Consider the following 12,279-nt stretch of genomic DNA (forward strand, 5'->3'; position numbering starts at 1 on the left):
GGAAGGAAAATGAAATAAAGGGAAGGGATGTCACGAGAGTTGTTAACTACGGTGTCGTTTTATGTGGAGCGATGAAGGGAGGTTTTGTTGTTTTTACTTTACTCAAAGTGGATTAATCTTTAAACGCAGTTAATGATGATACTAATGATCAGATGAAGTCACAAACCGCCACGTGGAGGATTTATTTTGCAGATAATGTGGGCAGTGCAGAGTATGGAGCGTAAAGGGGTGTGAAAGAAGAAGCGCAGTGGTCCTGAAGATGGCGCCAGAGAGCATGTGAAAATACATTAGGCAGTTAATACCGGTAAATTAGCGCCAAAATTAAGGAGTCACGTGACTTGACTGTAATTACTGTGCCTGTAATCAAGATGCTTCAATTTCTTACCCTTAAATTATTACATGTACATTATGAAGGTCGTGTTTGTGAGAAACCCACATGATGCGTACAAATAATAAACCAAAAATTTATTTTGGTTTTTTGGTCAAGGAACAACTACATTTAACTATGTATAATAAATAAAATTCAATATAATGTCGGCAGTAATCTGTCCGCTTTCAAAATAAGTGTATAGATAAGGGGTCGGAATGCAATTTTTATTTTTTAAATCAACGACAATTTGTCAAGTATTGGTAACAAATCATCAAAATCAAACAGCAATGTGGGGCTAGGCTTGGTTGATCAATCGTTAAAACTGGGGCTCACAGCATTTGATTTGCCTACGCAACCGTTTTGGATTTGATTAATTTACCCAGGAGGTTTATCTGTTATTGACATTTAAATTAATGGTGATAGAGCAACCATCCTCAGCAATTGTTATCTCAACCTCTTTACCTAACCAGACTTTCATGAATTCATGAAAATTGTAAGCTTCCAATTAGAGCTCAGTTGGTGAAAAGTTTTATTTATTAGTTTAGGCGAATGATTGACCTAAACAAAAGGTTTAGTTCAACTACTGATTAATGGCGATAAGTGATCAGTGCCGAGAACCACAATTAGAATATACGTCCTAGTTTAGAACTCAAGAATGAATAGAGATAACTTTCTAACTTTGACCCTGTAGCTGTAAGGTTACTTAATAGCCATACTTGTCAGTTGGATCATCGATAGAAACAATTTGTAAATTCAAAACTGACCAAATCCATCGAAGTTGATACTCGTAGTTTCAAAAAGAACCGTGAAAATTATCATCTTCTACCCCACTGTAACTAAACCAGTTAAATTAATCACGAATACGGGCATGCAACATCGATCTTCAATTCTACATAAATGCATATATATATAACTCTCGAGGCTTTCATGCTCTATTTTAAAAATCGAACCGGACTGGCCGGTCAGACCAGGACTCGGCAGCTTCTCCAGTCTAGTTCATGTCTTAGGGTGGTTTTTGTAATATTTCAAAATTATAAGGGTTACTTGGTAATTTTATAGGGGTGTCTTGAATATGTATCAAAAGTTTGGGGATTAATTGATAATTTTTGTGGCATTTTAAAATAAATCAAAATTTTAGGGACTAAATTGAACTTTTTTAGGGGAATTTTGTAATATATTAAAATTTGAGGGATTAATAAAATTTTTAAAAAATAAAATTATCGCTGACGTTATCGGTCCAACCGGTTGGACTAGTTGACCCGTGACCCAAGCAGCAAAACGAGTTACCTTTCAATCCGGGTTTTAAAACAATGCTTTCATGTGATGAAGAAGAGGAAGCCCCAATGTGCAATTCCTCTTCATGTGGTGAGACATATAACGTGTAGACTGTAGTAGCAAAGGACAAATTTTAGTCTAATGTCGTCGATTAGCATTTAACCGGATAAGGCAGGCATGTGTCGATATGGTGTTGAGTCTGCATGGAGTTTTATTAAATAACCACGAAACTTGTTCAATAAATTCAACTTGATTGAAGATTTCGTGTTACTTTTAATTTTAGCAAAGTGATCAAATTAGTTGATTAAGTCCCTCAAACGTGTCCATTTTATTAGAAGATAGGGTGACTTTGAATTTAAGAAAGGAAAAAGAAAGTGGTATTATTTGAGATATTGTTTTCACAGATTGACGGAGGGTTCATGAATCATCCTGGTCAAGGTGATGATGCCCATGTGATGGTGTCCAATCTCTACGGTCCAAATGCGTGTTTTGGTGATAGTCATAGTAGACCCCATCTTCTATGGCTATTTAATATATCATATTATGTCATATAGATAATCATATGTTAGGTGCCGTTTGTATTAATATAATTTATATATTATATGGTCACCCTTCCTAATTCCACATGCAGGCTACAGATTCATCAATCATCATGCCTTTGTTTTATTTTCATATTCTTCTAATTAAATAATTGGTTTACAAGTCTTTTTCGATGTTTTCCATGGAACATTGTATTTATATTTTATAGTTGGCCAGTCGTAAATTTTTATGATGAGATTGTGAATGAATTTGTTACTTTGGGCCTGGGCTGATATGAAGGCCTAGATAGGGTAAACAGTCAATTAGCCCAAGAAATAAACCAATATGAAGAGTCCAAGCAATTAAGAGAAGAGATCTGGGGTGGGCAAATGGCTCTAGATGAAACCCAAGGAAAAAGGCTCTTTACCTTGGAGATGTCAAATGGGTTTGATTCTTAGGCTAATATGAAGGCCGACCCAAACTCCACTAGCCCAATAATGAAGTCGGCTTAACCCAATGTTTAGGCCTAAAGAAAGGTCCAAGAGGGTTACTAACTCGAACTCTATGATATAGATTGGCTTTTCAAGACACCGCATCAAAGTTAAAATATGTCATACTTTTGAGAGGCATGTTTGTTATTCATATGGAGAATCCACTCTTTCCAAGAACACCCTAAAAAGGTTCAAAAAGAGAGAGAATCCTTATCTTTTGAACACACAAAATTAGAGTTCAATTTACTCGTATTTTCATACCTTTCAATTTCTTTATACTAAAAATTTTGTATATTATTTTTATTTAAGTTTTCCATCACATAAAAGAAAAAAAAAAAAAAGTTTGCTTTGTAGGATACACCATGTTTTTTCGATAATAAACAATGGTAAAAAGACATATTTAGTAGACTAATCATCAATAAGCAATACTTACAATGTCAACAGAGTTATTAAAAGAGTGTAGGTCTCGACAATCAACTATTATCGACGACCCTAATGACCACATTTAAAAAACACACACATGTATATATATATATATCAAAATTTAAGATATTTAATTTGCTATTTAAATAAGTTGTAAACAATTTGTTTAGAAAAAAAAAAAAAAAATTTGAAATGTTCAGGTCAACAATTTGAATAATAAACTTTATTAAATATGTTTTAACCTTTTTTAAAGAAAAAAAAAAAAGTTAAATTATTTCCACTACAAAAGTACAGGTGATGGACATAAATATATATTAGAGCTTAGCCACTAAAATATTGTGCCTTTGTCGCATAAAGATAGGTCTCGTTATCTTAAGATGTAATTAGAAGTTGTTTAATTAATTAAACATTGACTTAACACATGGTGTTAATGATTTAGTGATTTGAGTGTCACTCACCCTCAAACAATCTCTTTCCAATCCAATTGCTTTTCAGGCTATACCAAAAGTTCAGCCAACCTTCCACATTTTTGTATTTTTTTGCTGATATTTAAAAAATATATTTATATATATATCTCTAAAGCATTATTTTGTCCTATGCGTGCCTTTATATATTTGATCAATATGGTAAGTCAAACTGCAAAACATGTATCGATCATAATATAACTCACCTTTAGGGGTAGTCAGGTTTGGGTACCTGTTATTTTTTTCAAAGAACTGGAATCAATCGGTTTCGGTTCCTCAATAGCTAGATTTGTAACCTGGTTTCAATTTCAGATACCCAAGAAAATTACGAATAACCCTTACTATTCACAAAAATGATAAATATATCTTATAAAAATTATAAATATATTGCACTAGTTTACAAAAATTACAAATACATACTAAATGCCCATCAATTCCACCCTTGGTACTCGAACCTCAGTTGCGGTTACGGTTCCCATTCTTGAAGTGGTTGAATTAGAACTAGAATTGCATAATACCGATTCTACCAAATTTGGAATCAAAACTGACCCTTTCTATGTAGAATCAAAACCCTTAATACCTACTGGTTCTAGTTATACCTAGATTTCTTGCCCACCCATACCCACCTGTTGTGGTCAATACATATTTTGTGGTTTATAAATTTAACATTTATCAAAGAATTTGATAAAATTAAATAGCATTGAAAAATATTATGTTATTTTACACTTATTTTTTATCATCCTTAAATAAATAAGGATGAATGATTTATAAAGAGTGTCAATCATTACTTAAACATTTAACATTTACGTATTTTAAAGTATTAATTATTAAATTTATTTTCTGAATATTTAATTTCTATTAATGTTGAACTTTACATTTCCTTTTTATTAATTCAAATATCTATATATTTAATGCTATTAAAAATCCCAAATTAAATTTACAATATAGCCACTAACCAGGCATTTCAAACGAGTGAGAAGACGCCACGTAACGCGATCTCACCTTTCAGTTGAGTGGACGAAGAAATATCAACAGCACTTAAGTGGCAGATCAGAAAGATGGTACGGATTTTATTGAGATATTTTTTCTTTATTTTGGGGCGGCGGGACGCCCATCTCTCTCACTTTGACTTTGGGTTTTACAACTCAATAATGCTAAGAACGCATGACTGTACACCAAATTCTTATACTGAATCATGTGTCACGTGATTTAGACCAATCACGTATTCTATTAATAAATATTTTATAAGTGAACGGTTCTTCATCAACTATAGATGATCATTCACTGTTATTAGATAGAGTCTATTATATATAGATACTCATCTATACGAATTGAATGATAGACTCCCATCCATATATATAATATGGACAGGGGTCTATATTTAATAGACGTCTGTTCAAACTTTAAATTAAAAAAAGTTTCTAAACAAAAATAATGGATGAGCATTCATAGGTTATAGACGACTGTCCCTAAATAATAGACGAGCGTCCACATATAATAGACATCTATCTATACTTTAAATAAAATAAAATTATATACAAAATACAGGGATGCCCGTTCATTAGTTATGGACGGCCGTCTCTAAATAATGGACGTGCGTCCACATATAATGGACGCCCGTCCATACTGTAAATTTAAAAAAAATTATGGATGACCGTCCATATGTTATGGATGGTCGTCCCTGAATAATGGACGGGCATCCACATATAATGGACGTTCGTCAATGCTTTCAATTAAAACACAAATTTTAAAACAAATTTTTTGGACGCCCGTCTATATGTTATGGACAATAGTCCATATTAAATGGACTCCGTAATATAATAATTTTTTTTTAATTTACTTTTTTTTTTTTTCTATTTGTAAAAAACATTAGCTTCTCCGATACGACTTCTCCAAAACAAGCACCAAATTTTTTACACGAAACAAAAAAAGAAAAAAACTTCATATTATACCTATTGCCTTTTGCTTCATCGTTCCCATCTCTTCTTTGCGTCTGCGTTCTTCTCGTCTATGGTTGTACCAATTTCTTTCTCAACAGCCACAACCGGTTTCTTCCTCAACAACCAACTACCATGACAAGAAAGAAAACTATCAATTTTTCATGAAACAATCATTTAGGGTCGAAAGGGAGATAGGGAGATCAAAATTTGTTCAAATTAGAAAGATTTGTTGAGGTTGTTAAGGGGTTTTTATTTAACTTATGCATTTTTTTAGTTTTGTATTATATTTTGGATTGAATATATGTTACAATAGAAAATAATTGGTAGAGAATATTTGTTGGTGATTGTTATGAATCAAATTCATGAACGCAAACACTAGCATTGGTTTTGCATTAAATTACAGAATATAGAAGAGTCCAGTTTGCATCATTTTAATAATGTTGAGGTAAATTGTGCTCAAAACCTTGACTTTTTCGTTAACATGATTTTAAATTTATTGTATTGTATTGTTTCTTATGATGTGTTGTATTAGTATATTCTAATTTTGTCTATTATAAAACTATTAAATGATCAAGAAAATGAACATGATGAATTAGAAGATATGGGATGTGCGGAGGAAGAAGTTAAGCCTCATATTGGAATGGTGTTTGATTTAGTTGATAATCTGGTGAAGTATTACAAACGGTATGGTAACAAAATGAGTTTTTAAACAATGATACGTACGTCAAAGAAAGGCGATGATGGAGAGATGAGATATGTGACAGTGGCATGTTCTTGTTCTAGGAAGGAGAGATATAAATCCAGAAATATCTTGAAAAAACAACCTATTGCCAAAACAGATTGTAAGAGTCGAATTAGTGTAACTTTGAATGGTAAATGCAAATGGGAAATTAAATTAATTGTTCTTAAACATAACCATGATCTTACAAGTCCGACAAAAAGAAGATATTTTAAGGTTAACCGAACGATACAACTAGTGGCGGATCTAGCCACTCATGGCCCACCCTCAAATTTTTTTTTTAATATTAATATGTAAATTTATATATTTTGGCCCACCCTAGAAAAAATATTAATGGACAAAAATAGTAATGTATAATAAATTTTTATTTTGGCCCACCCTAAAAGAAATTCCTGGATCCGCTACTGGATACAACCTTATGTGAAAAGGAGGCTTGAAGTTAATGATGTGGTTGAGATTAGACCGTATAAAAATTTTATGTCATGTTCAATTGAGGCAGGAGGTGTAGAGAATTTGACGTTTCTACAAAAAGATTGTAGGAACTACATTGAAAAAGTGAGAAGGCTATGACTTGGAGTTGGAAATGCTTCGGCAGTACTCAATATTTTATGAAAATGCAAAAGGAGAATTCAAATTTCTGGTACATGATTGATGTAGATGAAGAGAGTCAATTACATAATGTGTTATAGGTTTATGCTAGATGTAGGGCTGCATATAAAGAATTCGGTAGTGTTGTCACCTTTGACACAACGTATCTGACGAACAAGTATGATATGTCATTTGCTGCTTTTGTAGGGGTTGATCATCATAGACATTCGACATTGTTAGGTTGTAAGTTAATTTCCCATGAGGACACTAAGACATTTGTATGACTATTTCGTTATTTGCTTGAATGCATGGATGTTGCTCCTAATGGAATTATCACTGATCAAGATAAAGTCATGCAAAATGCAATTGAGATTGTTTTCCCTGGTACAAGACATAGGTGGTGTTTGTAGCATATAATGAAGAAATTGCCTAAAGTTAAGAGGGTACAAGGAATATGAAACTATAAAATTTAAGTTGTAAAATATTGTGTATGATTCCTTTACGCATGAAGAGTTTGAAAAACGGTGGAACCAATTTGTTGATGTTCACAACCTTCACGAGAATGGATGGTTATGTGGATTGTACAAAGAAAGAGTATAGTGGGTGCCCGCATTTCTTAAAGATACTTTCTGGGAAGGTATGTCTACTACCCAACGTAGTAAAAGTATGCATGCATTTTTTGATGGATATGTAAATTTCAAAACTACTTTGAAACAATTCGTGGAGCAATATAATAATACATTGCGAGATAAAGTGGAAAAAGAAAGGGAGGCTGATTTTAGATCTTTCAAATCTTGGATACCATGCATAACTAATTACTCTATTGAGAAACAATTTCAAAGTGCATACACAACTGCAAAGTTTAAAGAGTTTCAAAAAGAGATTGCGGGGTGAATTATCTTTTCTAAATAAGTGTGATTCATACGAGAAGTATCAAGTTTTATAAGATGTTTGGTTTGGAGATAGTAGTCACCGTGTTCCCTTTGCGGTATACTTTGAAGAAAGTTCGTGTGATATTCATTGTACTTGTCATTTGTTTGAGTCCAGGGGGATTTTATGCAGACATGTCATTATGGTGTTAATTTATAAAAAGGTTTCACACGTTCTAAAAAAAGTACATTTTACAGCGTTGGAGGAAAAATATAAACAGATGCCATACAAAAATTAAAGTGAGTTATAATAGGTGGAGCACGAACATTGAGGGACAACGTTTTGATAAGTTGTCTAATATAATGTTGACAGTAGCCGATATGACATCAAACAATGAGGAAGATTATAATATGTTGACAGAGTTTATGATTGACATGAGAAAAAAGTTGGAGCAAAAGGAAAGTGAGGGACGGCTTGGTAGAAAAGATTATCATATGGTAAGTCAAACTGCAAAACATGTATCGATCATAATATAACTCACCTGTAGGGGTGATCAAGTTTGGGTACCCACCCTTTTTCCAAGGAATTGGAATCGATCGGTTTCAGTTCCTCAATAGCTAGAATTAGAACTGGGAATTGAAACTTGGTTTCGATTTAAGATACCCAAGAAAATTACGAATAACCCTTACTATTCACAAAAATGATAAACATACCCTATAAAATTTACAAATACATCGCATTACAAAAATTACAAATACACACTAAATGCCCGTCAGTTCCACCTTGGGTACTCAAACCTCGATTGAGGTTGCGGTTTCCAATCTTGAAGTGGTTGAATTAGAACTAGAATCACACAATGCCGATTCCACCAAATTTGGAACCAAAACTAACTATTTCTATGTGGAATCGAAACCCTAGGTATCTGCTGGTTCTAGTTTTACCTGGATTTCTTGCTCACCCATACCCACCTATTGTGGTCAATACATATTTTGCGGTTTATAAATTTAACATTTATCAAAGAATTTGATAAAATTAAATAGTATTGAAAAATATTGTGTTAGTTTACGCTTAATTTTTATCATCCTTAAATAAATAAAGATAAATGATTTATAAAGAGTATCAATCAGTACTTAAACATTAAACATTAAACATTTACGTATTTTAAAGTATTAATTATTAAATTTATTTTCTGAATATTTAATTTCTATTAATGTTGAACTTTACATTTCCTTTTTATTAATTCAAATATCTAATATTTTATGCTATTAAAAATCCCAAATTAAATTTGCAATATAACCAGTAACCAGTAACCACTAACCAGACATTTCAAACTAGTGAGAAGACGCCACGTAACGCGATCTCACCTTTCAGTTGAGTGGACGAAGAAATATCAACAGCACTTAAGTGGAAGATCAGAAAGATGGTACGGGGCGGCGGGACCCCCATCTCTCTCACTTTAACTTTGGGTTTTACAACTTCACCGCACAAAATCGACAAAACTTCTCACGCCACGCAATTTACAGCCATTGCACGCGGGGGAACCTGCTTTTCCCGTGGCCCGTACTCATCTCTGCATCTTCACCCTACACGTGTTATGTAATCTCACCATCCTTCACAATAGGTTACTATGCTAGAAAATCCAACAAACAAGTTGTCAATTGATGAAAGAAGAGTAGTCATTACGTTGACATGGAACTTTTATTTATTTATACCCGTTACAACCTCTTTATAATAATATTCTAGATAGGCATAACTTTTATAGAGTTATAATAATTCTTAGTCTAATTAAAGTAATTATAAATAAGAATAAATTTTATATTATAATAAATTATAATTTTTTGAAGTCTCATCTTAAAAAATTTATCTCTACATAATAATAATTATATGTATATTATAAAAAATATATGTTATATTACCTTAAATGTTTAAGATGAAATAAAATATTTATCTAAAGTTATTTGGGACAATTATTTATATTTTAGAGTTGTTACCATATCTTTTATTAAAAGTAAAATATTTCTAGCTCTCAAGCATGTTTAGAGCTTCTTGACACTAAACTTTTGGTATTTCCGTACTATCATCCTTAGAATCATCACATTTCTCTTCTTGTTTAATTTCAGTAATAATTAATTTCTTCTTCAATTAAAACATACACAACTTATTACTCATTTGGATGATTAACGAAGATATCAATATTCACTTGATTAGTGTAACGAAGTCGTTGAATCTAATCACCTAATCTTGCAATGGCTCTTTGATATCTATTTATGTACTATCATAATTCTATTAAAATAATGAATTGAAATCTTAATAATACTAAAATATGAATTACAATAATTCTTGTAACTACACCTCTATTCTCTATTAAGTTATAACATTTTTATAGTAATAAATTTAGTTCGTCTCAATATTATGATTATAGAGAAGGTCTATTGTATTGCATAAATTAGGGGCCGTTTAACTATCAAAAGCATATGGATAAAGCATAAACCTGTTGATTACGATAACGATGAACAAATTTAGTATAATCTATTAGAAACTTAAGATGTAAATATAAGTTTATAAAATGAGATGGTTGACACGTGTACACATAAGCTTTTGTGAAACAAGGCATGAGGTTTAGTGATTGGTATGACATATTATAACACAACTCCAACTCCTTAGTCTATAATAATAAAGAGATGCCATACCCATGCTCCTACTTTAAGTATGATTTTGGCTCTCACGTTTCATGTTCTCACTATTCTTTCACTAATTTGGTATAACATACCATTACTCATCTCTCACCAAAACCCAAACCCATCTTTAGTTTCTCTCTATCGCACAGCTTTTGTTTAATTGTTTTCAAGTTTAGATTAAGGCTTTAATTAACAAGTGAATAATATTAACCTTAGTGTTCATAATAACCAAATATTTGGTCTCATAGGAGAAGATTGTTGTATACTCTTTTATGATTTTTTGGGCACAAGACAAATAATTTATTAATTTTATTTGTTACTAATAGTTTATGTTTAACGATCTGACATCGGGAATGAGTATCCTTTTCCTTTTATAAGTATTTGTGAAGGGTTAATATTATTATCGTAATAATATGAAATATAAGAATTTCAAGAGGTTGGTTTGACCGTCAAGAAGGTTTATTCTCTTTATGAATTTAATGAGCCTAATCAAATTGTTTCATCTTGACATATTGGGTTTGTGTTTATTACTCCATCTTGACATGTTGGATTTATATTAATAATTAAAAATTAATAATAATTATATTTATAATTAATAATAATACTAATACTAATTATATAGGTGTATTGCATTCAAAGGTCTAATCATAATGACCACTTGGATTTGTGATTGTCATGTGGTTGAATTTTATTAGTGATGTTGTAGATAATATTAATTATTGTATTGGTATTTCAAAGTTGGATGCGAGGTTTAATGAGATATTAAGGCACAACATTAATATTCCAATAATAATAATATCGGTGTATTGCATTGACATTTCAAAGCTGTGACTATTTTGACATGTTGGATGTGCATTAATAACAAGTATACAGATGCATTGAATTGTTATTAATAATTGTGGTTTAATGACATCTGTTTAGGATTGCTATTAATAATTATATAAGTGCATTGTATTGACATTGCAAACCTTTCTTCATATTCAATTCGTATTTAATTGTGTTGACATTTGAAATGTCTAAATAAGGGATTATAAAAGAGTGTATGCTCAGTTGTATATTATCGTAATATGTTAGTTGGTGTCAACAATACGTCTAGTCTTTTGTTAATTGTTTATAAGTCATTTTAGTTTGTGTCAATAATACTTCTGTTCTTCATGATTTTGTTAATTGATAATTTTTTATTTATTTATGTTTTTGTTGTTGTTTACAGGTCAAAGATTCATGAATTGACATAGAATAAAGATGAAATATCCGATTGACATTGTCAAATGAGTTGTTATTTTGATTCGTTCTTCTGAACTGTAAGTATATCTTTTAACTATTGTAATACGAAATCGTAAGCACATCTTCTAACTATTTCAACGGTTATTATTTGATTGAATGATTGTTTTTGTTCAGTCAATCTATTTGAATGGTTAATTGTGTTAATTTTGTTGAATGGTAAGTGTATTCATTAATAATTTTACTATAAAGATTAATTAACTTTTGTTAATTTCATTTTCAGGTAACAGTTGCTATACGAATGAATAATTGTTCCTTAACAATCTTAACATGAAGATCGATTAAATTTTGTTATGTTTGTTTTCAAGGAAATGTTCATGTACTTTACTAAGATCAAATTGAGGATAATCATATTGTCAACCGAATTGTGAGTATATGTCATATCTATATTAGTAGAAACGGTTCATTTGTGTTGAATATATTTTCTCTAAAAACATTCGTCTATTTTATTTTGTTATATAAATGATTAATTGTTTATATCCTGCTGATATGTGAGGATATATGTTAAATGAATTAATTTTGGTTGATTCCGTTTTCCAATTAATAGGTGTTATTTAAAATATTTCTTATTAGTCCTAATATGATAATCTCTTAAATTTGGGTTAAGTAAACCATTCATTTTATCATCACACACATTTCTG

This window comes from Pistacia vera, unplaced genomic scaffold, assembly GCF_008641045.1.
Source record: "Pistacia vera cultivar Batoury unplaced genomic scaffold, PisVer_v2 Contig57, whole genome shotgun sequence".
NCBI classification, from domain to species: Eukaryota; Viridiplantae; Streptophyta; class Magnoliopsida; order Sapindales; family Anacardiaceae; genus Pistacia; species Pistacia vera.